The sequence below is a fragment of the Nycticebus coucang genome, chromosome X (genome assembly GCF_027406575.1).
Source record: "Nycticebus coucang isolate mNycCou1 chromosome X, mNycCou1.pri, whole genome shotgun sequence".
NCBI classification, from domain to species: domain Eukaryota; kingdom Metazoa; phylum Chordata; class Mammalia; order Primates; family Lorisidae; genus Nycticebus; species Nycticebus coucang.
This window is the reverse complement of record NC_069804.1, coordinates 167,064,121-167,079,023: the sequence shown is the minus strand read 5'-3', so window position 1 is coordinate 167,079,023 and position 14,903 is coordinate 167,064,121. Positions and strand designations below refer to the sequence as shown.

Genomic DNA, 14,903 nt, shown 5'->3' with positions numbered 1-14,903 from the left:
AAGGCAGTTGTGTAGAGAAGGCTGCCTGAGGGGAGCTGTGGCCCTTGGTAGGGAGAAAGAATTGATCTGAAGCAAAAAGAGGGAACTAGAGGGATAAATACCAAGGTCTCATTCACTTCACTCTCTCCCACCTCCTCCTGGACTGCCCACTAGCCAAACTCAACCTGAGGCTCCATACAGGTCAGCCTCCTACTTGCAGAGCAGGACTGGAAAGGGAGGAGTGTGGATCTGAAGGCATGGATAGCCTATCACAGAGAAAACAGACCATTGGGTAGGATTTCCCTCCATTTCTGCAATTTTGTCCTAAATTCTTTTACAGCTTTTCCTCCCCACCAATCTCAAAGGAAGTGGTGACCCTTGTCCCCTGTGGAGCCAGTATCATGCTCTGGGCATCACTCACCCTGACTTTCCTGGGACCTTGGGTCACCAGTTATCCCACCTCTTACTTCTATCTTCAAGCTTTATCTCTTCAAATTCCTCTCAATTTAGCATTCCAATGTACTTCAGCCTCAATCATCTTAAAAGCAAGCAAACAAAACAAAATAAAACACTTTCTCTCATGATTCTGTGGCCCCCTTCGCAATCCCTCTCCTCCTCTTCATAGACAAGGTCCTGATGGAGTCACCTACCCTTGAAAGTATTTTCTTACTTCCTCATCTCCCATTGCTCATTAGCCAGTGGTAGTCTGGCTCCTGGCAAGTCTAAAGGACACATATTTTTTTTGTCTTTACTTGGTTTCTGGAGCATTTGAATCTGGCTAATTTCTCCTTCTAGAAACTCTCTTCAACCTTGGTTTCCTAGGGGAGGCAGGAAAGTGTCAGAGTTAATCACATGTCCTTTTGCAACAGAGACATATGGCCAACTCAACTCTGTTGAGCAAACTAAACCTTAAACCTTCTGGTCATTAGTGTCCTTAAGCTTGAAATTGACATAGTAAGATTATCTATCCTAGGGTATGCTTGGAAATAAGATGATCTGCATAAAGAGCTTAGCACAGTTCCTGACATACTGCAAGTACCCCCTAAATTACAGCCATATCTGTATCTTCCCAGGGTCTTGATGTTTTTTATCCTTTCCTTCTCCATCCACACTTCATGGGACTCATCAAAGACCATTGCTTTAACTACCTATCATCTGTATGCCAGTGACCACCCATCTCAATCACCCAGCCAGACTTCATCCCTAGATTCAAATAGGGATGAATATTCAAGATTGTTTATAGGATATACCCACATTGATGTCCCACTTGTATTGCAAATGCTACATGTCTGAAACCATGCTCATGGTCTTTTCATCAATTCTCCTCTTCCAGTGCTCCTTATCTAAAGGAATAGCACCAGATGCTTTCAGCTGCACAAGCCTGAAACCCAGGCTCCATGTTGGATGCACTCCTCTCCCTAACTTCCCCCTCTCAATTCAATCAGTCAGCCATTGTCCATTTTTTCTTCCTTGCATGGTTTGGATTCCTCTAATCCTCCTTATCACTACATGAGTTCATGCTCTCATTCCCAGCTGCTGCTAGTCTGCTGTAGCAACCCCATATCCCTCATCTTCATCCCAAATGCTCTTTCGAAAGGGTGACTCTGATAATGCCACTGTTACCTAAGGTCTTCAAGGTTAAGTTTAGAATCTTTAGCCCATTATATGAAGTTCGTCATGGTCTGGCTCCTTTCTAATTTGCTCATATCTCTCCAGATTAATCTACTACCTCTCCTCTAATGCCTCCAATACACTCAAGCCATACCAAATATTTTTCAGGTCCATCAACTCTCCATGGCCACTTAATAGATATTGCTGTCACTTTCCTTTTCTTTGGAAGATCTGTTCGCCATCTGCCCCCCTGCCTTGTCCTGGCTTCTCATGACTATCTCTTATATATTACTTAAGGCTTTGCTTTTTATCTTTCTATTCTTAACACTAGAACAACAAGGACCTCATGGTAAGTAGATGGTAAATGATGGTTGCATCAATAATAATAGAAGCAACAATAGGCAACATTCACTGAGCATTTACTATGCTCTGAGACTTATGCCAAGGGCTTTATGTACATTATCTCATTTAATCCTCTCAATAAGCCTGCAAGGTACACACTATTATTTTCCACATTTAGAGATAAGAAAATTGAAATTCAAAGAAGTTGAATGACTTATTCAAGGTCACACAGCTAGTAAAGAACAGAGTTGTGACTTGAAGTCAAGCTATTTTGATTTAAGAACCTGCATTCTTAATCAAACCAATCTACAGTATCACTTAGAAGAATCTCCAGAACTCATTAAAGTAGAAAGTATCTGTATGTGGTCACTTTTGGTGAGTTTGGTTTGTTGAGAATGAAGTAGTTGAGATGTGGGTAAGAGGAGTATTTTTCAAAAAGTGAGGACATGGGACAATCCTAACAATAACTCAAACAATAATAATAGCACCTCCCATTTCTTCTTCTTTTTTTTTTTTTTGTAGAGACAGAGTTTCACTTTATGGCCCGCGGTAGAGTGCCATGGCCTCACACAGCTCACAGCAACCTCCAACTCCTAGGCTTAAGTGATTCTCTTGCCTCAGCCTCCCAAGCTGCTGGGACTACAGGCACCCGCCACAACGCCGGGCTATTTTTTAGTTGCAGTTTGGCCGGGGCTGGATTTGAACCCGCCACCCTCGGTATATGGAGCCGGCGCCTTACCGACTGAGCCACAGGTGCTGCCCTACACCTCCCATTTCTTGAGCACTTACCAACGCCAGATGCTGGGTGCTCATCTTAAGTGTATGATCCCATTTAAACCTTACTGGGAAAGAAGGTAAGAAGAAGACTTTTGCAGGGCTGGCAGGCTTGGGTTGTATAACCTAGTGAAGGATTTCAAGTATGGTAAGAAAGTGAGAAGAATCCTGTAGGCTTCAGGAAAGCAGGAGGCAGGAGAGGGTGATGGACATGCTAAAAGCCAACATTATCTACCTTGATATGTTTATTAAGGTCAGATTTGCCTAAAGAACTAACACTGCTACTAGTATCACTGATCATGGAATGCTTATTTTATGCCAGGCAATTAATATTTATTATCCCACTTAATCTTTAAATTTCTGTAAAGTGTTGTACTATCCATTTTACAGATTAATTTAGAGAGAGTAGGAAAGCTTTCCCAAGGTCACACAGGTAATGCGTGACAGATAGTTAGGTCTGTTTGACGGCCAAACTTATCTTTAGCCATATTATGAACGAATACACAAATCGGTTGTATGTAACAGGATGTAACAATGACACTAGTTTTCTCTCAGCTGCAGCTGAGACCCCAAAGACTAGAGAGGTTTTAGAAATTGGCTTTTGATTATTAATTCCTTGCAAAATTGAGGTGATAAAGGAGGAACACATTAAGCAGCCCAGAGAGTAACAGCCACCTGCAAAAATCAAAGAGCACGGATGCTAGATTATCACAGCAGCAGGGTCCTTTCTTCCCCTTTACTTCTCTTCTCTGTCCCTGCTTTGCCCATGGAGGAAGTCAGAAACTATGATTGGACAGGGGAGGAGAGGAATAAAAGCACAAGGTATTTAACTTGAGAATAGAGTGACCCCCATCCCTCCTTTCCCACTGGGGATCTTTGTTGAGGGAATGTAGAAGCTTTAGCTTTAAATGAGGATAGGGTTTCAACCCATAAGTGGAACTAGACTCTTTACTGAAAATGGAATGAATTTTGTAAACCAACGTGAAAAGAGAACATTTAATTATCTGAGAGTGATCAGAAAAGTCCATGGGAGAGGTAAGGCATATGTCCCTTCCACAGAATAGGTTTGAATGACCAGGGGAAGAGTCCCGCTTACTAACAGGACAGAGACAGATACACACACCCACGTGGTAGAGTGGAAAGAGTGTTTCTTCCAGAGGCAGAGGTGGTGATCACTGTCCAGATTCCAACACCTGGTGGCTACATGATTTTGGATAGGTCACTTAATCGTTCAGAGCCTCAATTTCCTTATATGGAACTGGAGGCTTGCCTGTTTCATAAATGTATTAGGAGGACACAGCAAGCTAATAAATGTAAAAGAGCTTTACTGTTAAGAAACTGTTGATGTAAAAAAAAAAAAGAAAAAAAAAGAAACTGTTGATGTGTAAAAATGTACAAGATGTATAGCAAAATAAAATCTCAGAATTAAGGGAAAACCTATTGAGGCCTATTTTTATTTTTATTTATTTATTTAAATATGGAATACTTCACAAATTTGCATGTCATCTTTGCACAGGAGCCACGCTAAATCTTCTCTGTATCGTTCGTCTCAACCTTAGTATATGTGCTGCCGAAGTGAGCACTGAGGCTTATTTTTAAATGACATGTAGATTGTATATAATTATATAGATATATAGAAAAAGACAGTTCTATCTCTCCTTATATATATATAAAACTAACAAATAAATTACAAGTCAACAAATTAATGTAGCTGTGAGACAATTCACAAGAAAATTCTGGTTGGTTTTTGTTGTTTGGCTTTTCAAAATTCAATTGCTATTTATAGTTACATAGAACCACACATTCTGTTTCCATGACTTCTTGATTTCTTATGCTGTTTGATACGATTCTAGAAGCAATGCTAGCATCTTTCTCCCCATTATACAACACAAAATGATAAAAGCATACGAATATGTTCAAACAATAGAGTGTCTGTGTGAGAGTGAGTGTGTGTGTGGGAAAGAAAGAGAGAGAGTTTTGAGGTGGAATTTATGAATAATTAAGTTTTTTCCAACACTTTCGAAGCCTTTGCCATTTTTTTTATGTGCTCTTGTGCTAACGTGTTACTGCAGGAAACCATTTTATAGGGTGTCAACAACTACCAATATACATACACTGGTAAAATTCCATTTTAAGAAGCCTAAGAAAACATCAGAGCATCCAAATTTTGATTGTTTTTCTACAACCCAATTGAAACATAGCACATATTAGATGTGCTCTTTATTTCCAGTGGCGTGAGAGGATAACAGGTGTGTTATCCAAAATGGAATTGCCTTGCCGGACCCAAAATAGAAACTTGTGGCAGAAAACACGCCATTATTATCTTTCTTCTATACAGTGTGTCCATAAAGTTTATGTGCAATTTTAAATTGCACATTATTTTAAATTGTACGTGAACTTTATGACCACTTTGTATTTGCATTTGAAATCATCATATGAGATTCTTAATAAAATTACAAGCATTTTCATACTTTTATGCGTGCATGTAACATCCCCAACTGAAGGTTTGGGATAGTTAACTACCAAGATAGGAGTAAAGTGTTGTTACCATGGCGAATTTCCCAAATGAAGCCAGTCTGAGAAAAGGAGACAGTAGTTTTGCCAGTACAGTGATTCACCCAACTGTAAATGAGCAAGATCTGAAATCTCCATAAAGTACCTGGATGCACCTGTCCTCTGCATTGACTTCACAGTAAGCTGTCCCTGAGGAGTTTCAACAGAGAGCATTATAATGCCTTGTATTGACCAAGGACACACCATTTTTGAGACATTTAGTTAATCCTTCTAACCACACTGTATGGGACATGTTGAGTATCATCTCCATTTTACATTGCAGGAAACAGAGGTCAAGATACGAAGGGTAGAAGTTCCAGGGAGTGAACTTGTAATGGTCTTTGCCACTTTGTGATTTACAGGTAAAAGTGGGTACACCATAGGCAGATCTGTCACATCTGAAAATAATATCTCGCTTCTCTGAACGTGCCTACACTGCACTTGTGCCTCTTGCAGCCTCTTACTGCATTAGCCTCTAAGGTGTAGTTCATATTTTTTTATTGTCAAATCATAGCTGTATACATTTGTGCAATCAAGGGGTACAATGTGCTGGTTTCATATACAAACTGAAATATTCTCATCAAACTGTTCAACATAGCCTTCATGGCATTTTCTTAGTTATTGTATGTAGACATTTGTATTCTGCATTTAGTAGGTTTCGCCTGTACCCATTCTAAGATGCACCGTAGGTGTGGCCCCACCCATTACCCTCCCTCCACCCTAACCTCCCCTCCCTTCCCCTCCCTTGGCCCTTTCCCCATATTCTTGTGCTATAGTTGGGTTAGAGCCTTCATATGAAAGCTATAAATTAGCTTCATAGTAGGGCTGAGTACATTGGATACTTTTTCTTCCATTCTTGAGATACTTTGCTAAGAAGAATATGTTCCAGCTCCATCCATGTAAACATGTAAGAGGTAAAGTCCCCATCTTTCTTTAAGGCTGCATAATATTCCATGGTATACATGTACCACTATTTGCTAGTCCATTCGTGGGTCAGTGGGCACTTGGGCTTCTTCCATGTCTTAGCAATTATGAATTGGGCTGCAATAAACATTCTGGTACAGAAGTCTTTGTTATATTGTGATTTTTGGTCTTCTGGGTATATACCTAGTAAAGGAATTATAGGATCAAATGGCAGGTCTATTATTAGGTCTCTAAGTATTCTCCACACATCCTTCCAGAAGGAACGTATTAGTGTGCATTCCCACCAGCAGTGTAGAAGTGTGCCCTTTTCTCCACATCCACACCAACATCTCTGGTTTTGGAATTTTTTTATGTGGGCTACTCTTACTGGGGTTAGGTGATATCTCAAAGTAGTTTTGATTTGCATTTCTCTGATGATTAAGGATGATTAGCTTTTGTTCATGTGTCTGTAGATCGCGCATCTGTCTTCTTTAGAGAAGTTTCTCATCAAGTCCTTTGCCCACCCTGAGATGGGATCACTTGTTCTTTTCTTGCTAATACGTTTGAGTTCTCTGTGGATTCTTGTTATTAAACCTTTATGGGAGGTATAAACTGCAAATATTTTCTCCCATTCTGAGGGCTGTCTGCTTGCTTTACTTACTATATTGTTGGCTGTGCAGAAGCTTTTTAGTTTCATCAGGTCCCAGGAATGTATTTTTGATACTGCTTCAATTGCCTGGGGAGTCCTCCTCATAAAATATTCACCCAGGCCGATTCCTTCAAGAGTTTTCCGTGCACTTTCTTCAAGTATTTTTATAGTTTTATGTCTTAAGTTTAAATCTTTGATCCAGTGAGAGTCTATCTTAGTTAATGGTGAAAGGTGTGGGTCCAGTTTCAGTCTTTTACACATTGCAAGCCAGTTCACCCAGCACCATTTGTTAAATAGGGAATCTTTTCCCCACTGAATGTTTTTAATTGGCTTGTCAAAGATCAAATAACAGCAAGTAGCTGGGTTCATCTCTTGGTTCTCTATTCTGTTCCAGACATCTACTTCTCTGTTTTTGTGCCAATACCATGCTGTTTTGATCACTATCGATTTACAGTACAGTCTCAGGTCTGGTAGTGTGATTCCTCCTGCTTTGTTTTTATTTCTGAGTAATGTTTTTGCTATTTGAGTTTTTTTCTCATTCCATATAAAACAAAGTATTATTTTTTCAAGATCTTTAATATATGACAATGGAGCTTTGATGGGAATTGCATTAAAATTATATATTGCTTTGGGTAGTATAGACATTTTAACGATATTGATTCTTCCCAGCCATGAGCATGGTATGTTTTTCCATTTGTTAACATCTTCAGCTATTTCTTTTCTTAAAGTTTCATAGTTCTCTTTATAGAGATCTTTTATGTCCTTTGTTAGATAAACTCCCAAATATTTCATCTTCTTCGGCACTACTGTGAAAGGAATAGAGTCCTTGACTGTTTGTTCGGCTTGGCTATTGTTGGTATATATAAAGGCCACTGATTTATGGGTGTTGATTTTGTAGCCTGAGACATTGCTATATTCCTTGATCACTTCTAAAAGTTTTGTAGTAGAATCCCTAGTGTTTTCCAGATATATAATCATGTCATCTGTGAAGAGTGAAAGTTTGATCTCTTCTGACCCTATGTGGATACCCCTGATCACCTTTTCTTCCCTAATTGCAATGGCTAAAACTTCCATTACAATGTTAAAGAGCAATGGAGACAATGGGCAACCTTGCCTGGTTCCTGATCTAAGTGGAAATGATTTCAGTTTAACTCCATTCAATACCATATTGACTGTGGGTTTGCTATAGATGGCCTCTATTAGTTTAAGAAATATCCTTTCTATACCAATTTTCTTAAGTGTTATGATCATGAAGGGATGCTTTATATTGTCAAAAGCTTTTTCTGCATCAATTGAGAGAATTATATGGTCTTTATTTTTTGCTTGTTTATGTGCTGAATTACATTTATAGATTTACGTATATTGAACCAGTCTTGAGCCCCTGGGATAAATCCCACTTAGTCATGGTGTATAATTTTTTTGATGTGTTGTTGGATTCTGTTTGTTAGGATCTTATTGAGTATTTTTGCATCAATATTCATTAGTGATATTGTTCTATAGTTTTCCTTTCTTGTTGGGTCTTTCCCTGGTTTAGGGATGAAGGTGATGTTTGTTTTGTAGAATGTGTTAGGTAGTATTCGTTTTCTATTTTTTGGAAGAGGTTTAGTAATATAGGTACTAGTCCTTCTTTAAAGGTTTGGTAGAATTCTGACATAAAGCCGTCTATTTCTGGGCTTTTTTTTAAGGGAGATTTTGTATAGTTGATGCTATTTCAGAACTTGACATAGGCCTGTTAAAAATTTCCACTTTGTTCTGGCTAATTCTTGGTAGGTGGCTTACTTCCAGGTATTGGTCTATTTCTTTTAGATTTTCATATTTCTGAGAGTAGAGTTTCTTGTAGTATTCGTTAAGGATTTTTTGAATTTCTGAGGGGTCTGTTGTTATTTCATCGTTACCATTTCTGATTGATGAAATTAGGGATTTTACTCTTTTATTCCTGGTTAGGTTGGCCAAAGGTTTATCTATTTTATTGACCTTTAAAAAAAAAAAACTTTTGGATTTATTGATTTGTTGTATAACTCTTTTGTTTTCAATTTCACTAAATTCTGCTCTGATTTAGGTTATTTCTTTTCTTCTGCTGGGTTTGGGGTTAGAATGTTCTTCCTTCTCCAGTTGCTTGAGATGTCCCATTAAATTATTAACTTCTCTTTCCGTTTTCTTGAGGAAGGCTTGCAGTGCTAGCTTGCTTTCCTCTTAGGACTGCCTTTGCAGTATCCCAGAGGTTCTGGTAATTCATGTCTTGATTGTTTTGTTTCAAAAATTTGGTGATTTCCTTCTTAATCTTGTCTATAACCCATCTATCCTTCAGCATAAGGTTATTTAACTTCCATGTTTTTGTATGGGTATGCAGATTCCTAATGTTATTGAGTTCAACTTTTATTCCATGGTGGTCTGAGAAGATGCAAGGAACAATTTCTGTTTTTTTAAATTTGCTGAGGTTAGATTTCTGGCCTCGGATGTGGTTGATTTTGGAGTATGTTTCGTGGGTTGATGAGAAAAATGTGTATTCAGTTTTCTTTGGATGAAATGTTCTGTAGATGTCTGTTAAGTCCAGATGTTGAATGGGTAAGTTTAAATCTAAGATTTCTTTGCTTAGCTTCATTTTGGATGATCTATACAGCACTAGAAAGGGGTATTAAAATCTCCAACTACTATTGAACTGGAGGAAATCAAGTTGCTCATGTCTGTTAGAGTTTCTCTTATAAATTGAGGTGCATTCTGGTTGGGTGCATAAATATTAATAATTGAAATCTCATCATATTGAGCATTACTTTTAACAAATATGAAGTGTCCATCCTTACCCTTCCTTATTTTGGTTGGTTTAAAGCTTATTGCATCTGCGAATAGGATTGCAATGCCTGCTTTTTTCTGCTTTCCATTTGCCTGGAGTATAGATGACTATCCCTTCACCTTGAGTCTATATTTGTCTTTTAATGTAAGGTGAGATTCTTGTATGCAGCAGATATCTGGCTTGAGTTTTTGTATCCAGTCAGCCAACCTGTGCCTCTTTAGAGGACAATTTAAAACATTCACATTAATTGAGAATATTGATAAGCTTTTGAGAGTCCCCTGGACATTTTTAATCCTTTTGTGACTGTGGAAGTTGGAATTTGATCAAAATTTTCTGGGTGGGTTTACTTTTATGGTGGAGGATTATGCTGGTCTGTATGAAGGATAGGTCCGACAATATCCTGGAGAGCTGGTTTAGTTGTGGCAAATTTCTTAAGCATGTGAATGTCAATAAAATATTTAATTTCTCCATCATAAATGAAACTCAGTTTAGCTGGGTACAGGATCCTGGGTTGAAAGTTATGTTGTTTTAGGGGATTAAAAGTCGATGACCATCCTCTTCTAGCTTGAAAGGTTTCAGCAGAGAGATCTGCAGTTATTCTAATATTCTTGCCCTTGTAGGTAATGGTTTTCTTTTGTCTGGCTGCTTTCACAATTTTCTCCTTAACTTTAGTGAAATTGATTATGATGTGTCTGGGGGATGTCTTATTCGGGTTGAGTCATGCTGGAGTTCTGAAACTGCTATCTCAATTTCAGAATCTCTTGGCATGTCTGGAAAGTTCTCTTTCGTAATCTCATGGAGTAGAGACTCTGTGCCTTGTGAAGCTACTTCATCACTTTTGGAGATCCCTAGAAGACGAATATTATTTTTCTTCAAATTATCCCAGAGCTCTCTGAGAGTGTGATCTGTTTTTGCCCTCCATTTCTCTTCCTCTTTGAGAGTTTGGCAGCATTTGAAAGCTTTGTCTTCGATGTCAGAAATCCTTTCTTCTGCTTGCTCCATTCTGTTCCTGAGGGATTCTACTGTGTTTCTCAGATCTTTGAGGGTTGCAACTTCTTGTCTCAATGTGTCAAAATCTTTGGTCATTTGGTCTTTGAATTTGTTGAATTCTTGAGACGCCTTTTGGGTTACTGCTTGGAATTCGAATTCAATCTTATTTGCTATCCAGATTCTGAATTCGATTTCTGACATCTCAGCTATTTGTTTGTGCATGGGATCTTGTGCTATGTCTTCCCCATTGTTCCTTGGGGTAGTTGATCTACTCTGATTATTCATATTGCCAGTGTTTATCCCTTGATTTCATCTCATGATTGTTTTTCACTGTTGCCTCTGGCCATCCTCAGAGTTGGGGTGGTGTCTCTCCGAGATTAAACCCTGGGGGGATCACTCTACTGTTGCTGGATCTTTGTGGGAGTGATCCTGTGTAGCTCTTCTGGGGCTGCCCCAGCCAGGGAGTGCTGGTTGTGTGAGCAGTTCTGGAGTGTGACACCCCTGGATCCAGCAACAGGGCAGGGGTTGGTGCACACCGTTCTGGGACTGCCTGGTGCCCAGTGACTTTGGCACAGATGGCCCAAGGCTCCAGCAGTCTCTGGCCAGGAGAAGGTCTCTATCAAGAGTCAGGGAGGGCTCCGGAGGGCACACAGCTACCAGAGTTCCTGGCCAGAGGAGCTGGTCGGTGTGGAGGCAGGGAGGGTACAAGAGGGAGGATGCAGGGTTGCACAGTTCACGGAGTTCCTGGTCAGGGCGTGGGGAGGCCTGGAGGGTGGGGTAGTGGGTCCCAGTGCAGCTCTTACCGGGGTCAGGTGGGTGCCGATTGCGGTCCGGGGCAGCTTTTTTGGAGGTCCAGGATGGACCCGCAGCGCAGGTCTTCCTGAGGTCCAGGAGGGTGCCGATCGTGGATCCCAGCACAGCTGTTATGCAGGTCTGAGAGGTGCCGATCGCGGGTCTTGGCGTAGCTCTTACACAGGTCCAGGAGGGTGCAGATCGCAGGTCGCAGGACAGCTCTTCCGGAGGTCTGGGAGGGTGCTGATCACCAGGTGTAGTTCATTTTGCAAATCTTTTGTAATATCTCCTAGAATACACAGGATCTGTGTCTAATCCATCCCTGTAGGCAAAAGCGTCTAGCACAGCATCTGACACTAGAGTGGGATCCAACAAATAATAGCTGAATGAATGAACAAATGAATGCTATCTTCTTGACATTGACCAGTTTTTGGAACCTGCTGGAGGAGGCCTTTAAGAATAGCTTAATTTTCCTTTAAAGGACTTTACAGGCTGCTGAAGTACCTGGAAGTTCACTAGAATAACTGTATTTTGTGACTATATCTTTAGTTTAAATTATAGTTGGTAATTCACAAAGCCAATTCCAACTGATTTAGCTCATCTTTCTCTCCCTTTGGAGGAAAAATGGAAAATAGCAGTATGTGTTAACCCTAATTAACTGCCAGTGGCTGCCTTGAACACATATCAGAAGGGCTGTGAGACCAAATCTGGACAAGATGGATGAGTAAGGCTTTCCCCGATACAATGAGGAAAGTGTAGGCACGGGTGATCAACCTTTGCCATCCACTTTTTGACGTTTGCCCTCAGAGCCTTTTTTGCTCCCAGATAGGGTACCAGTTTAAAAGATATGGATCATAATGCACTGCAGAATCTAGTTTTTGAGTTTCTACTTAACTTCTTATTTCTCATGAACAATTAATTCCCACAATACTTTTTGTCTTAACCCGATATCAGGGAGGCCCCAGGGTTATAATAGATGTGAACTCAACTGGCAAAGCAAAAAAGTAGTACATATGTAGAAGAGCTGCTATTCTCCCAGTTCATTCTAGTGCAACAGTTCTCCAAGTGCAGTTTCTGAACCAGCAGTATTAACATAACCTGTGAACTTGTTAGAAATGGAAATTCGTAGGCTACATCCCAGATATACTGAACCAGAAACCACACTTCTAACCCCCCTAAATAACCCAGAGAGCTAAACACCTGATCATCTTCGATTTTACCTTTTCTGTGAAGGAATGAGGTACATTGTTTCTGGGCTCGGACTCCAAAATAAGAACTGCCTTAGGACTAGAAGTCTTTCCAACATTTAAGGAAGAGCTCATTCCTAAAGCAAAACCCAAACCAACTCCTCCAATTCTTTTCTCAAATTGAGAAAAAATATCACTAACCCAATTCAGTCCATGCACAGACCTACCTTTGGTTTCACAGAATGATAATTATATCCTAATAACTGTTAGATAGAGGATCTTTGCATATGGTTCTCACAGAAGTACATTGTCATCAGCAAGGCAGTACTATGTGGATTGTTTGCCAAGATATGGGAATAGCTCCATGATGATCATTATACCGAGTTAGGCATTAAAGCACTCTTGTCAAAAGAGAATTCTTTTTTTTTGAGACAGAGTCTCACTTTGTTGCTCTCAGTAGAGTGCTGTGATCACAGCTCACAGCAACCTCAAACTCTCGGCTTAAGCAATTCTCTTGCCTCAGCCTCCCGAGTAGCTGGAACTACAGGCACCCACCACAACACCTGGCTACTTTTTTGTTGTAGTTGTCATTGTTGTTTAGCAGGCCCGGGCTGGGTTCAAACTCGACAGCCCCATTGTATGTGGCCAGTACCCTAACCACTGAGCTACTGGCATCGAGCCCCAAAAGAGAATTCTATTTGTGACATAAACAGCTACCATTTATTATTACTACCTGCTAAGCATGTGCTAAGGGTTTTATGTAAATTCTCTCATTTAATCTTAATAACCATCCTTGAGGGAGGTACAACTTTTATCCTCTTTTCTAGGTGGGGAAACTGAGGCTCAGAGGAGTCAAAGAACTTGCTACCCAAAACCAGACAGAGGAGATTGCATTTGTAAAAGATCTTTTTGAAAGTCCTAGCTCTATTCTGTAACCCCTCTGTTATAGGAAATCTTGGATTCAGAATCTCTCAGGGAGCCCATTTATCTTCCCTGCCCTCAAGCCTCAAGCAGGGCAAACGACCTAAAAATCTGCTCTCACTTTTTCCTGCACATTAAATAAGAGAGAGAGAGAGAGAGAGAGAGAGAGAGAGAGATATGCCCGACTTCTTGGAGATGTTATTAGCATTTGGAAATAGACTTACGTAGAGCATGAGAGATTTTAATAATCCTTATTGTTTTTTCTGTTTAATCTAACTCTGAAGCAAGTTACTGGGGAAGGCAGCAGAATCATTTTTCCCCCCTGATGATTATTAAACATTAAAGAACTAATCTTCTTACTGGGATGCTCCAGTTCAACCTTCCCTGGGGTTTCATCTAAGTCTGAGAATTTGGATGAATGAAGGAATTATCCATGCCCAAATATTGCTTATTCCTTGAAAAAATCTTAAAATGAAAATAATATTTCTCTTAAAAGAACAATCCATGTGGAATCTTAGTAATGAGTAAAAAACTATCTGCCCTCAATGAGCATACAATTCAGATGAAGGAAAAGATAAACTAATGTGTCATTTCTGACATTACCAAACTTTAATGATGTTTCTGTGTTAAAGTACTATGTGAAGAAATATGTGAGATGTGGATGCACAATTCTCAGTAAGGATGTTTTCATAGGCTCTTTTGGACATGAGGACATTTTCTCCTATTTTATTAAAATTCCAGTGTCAAAAATAGCTGCGACAGATTGTCCTGTGTCACTTAATCATACATGTTTTGTTATCAGGAAGCTTAGTGTCATGGAAGAGGAAGAGTGCCAATATGTTGGTACTGTACATGAGTTATCAGTAATTATTACAACACTCAGCATGGAGGTTTCCTTTTTTTTTTTTTTTTTTTTGTAGAGACAGAGTTTCACTGTATCGCCCTCGGTAGAGTGCCGTGGCGTTACACGGCTCACAGCAACCTCTAACTCTTGGGCTTACGCGATTCTCTTGCCTCAACCTCCCAAGCAGCTGGGACCACAGGTGCCCACCACAATGCCCGGCTATTTTTTTGTTGCAGTTTGGCCGGGGCTGGGTTTGAACCCCCCACCCTCAGCATATGGGGCTGGCGCCCCTGCCCACTGAGCCACAGGTGCCGCCCGGAGATTTCCTTTTTATAGAAGAGGAAACTGAGGCTGACAGAATCACATTTTAGGTGAGTGACTATTTGTCAGTGTTGTCCAGAGAAACATAACCGATATAATATATATGTGTGTGTGTGTTCATATGTGTGTATATGCAGATTTATTACGGAATTTGGCTCACATGATCATGGAGACAGAGAAGTACCATGATACATTGCTGCTTTTATAAGTTCTAGAGTCTGAAGGCCTCAGAATCAGGAGCTTCCA

At 40.0% G+C, this 14,903-nt stretch overlaps 1 non-coding gene across 1 annotated transcript; it reads right to left on the bottom strand.

The window, feature by feature from the left end:
- Window positions 1-4,177: 4,177 nt before the first annotated feature.
- On the bottom strand, window positions 4,178-4,289 carry LOC128578771 (U6 spliceosomal RNA). The gene has a single exon (XR_008377901.1). It is a non-coding gene; the product is annotated as a U6 spliceosomal RNA (small nuclear RNA).
- Between the last annotated feature and the right edge of the window lie 10,614 nt (window positions 4,290-14,903).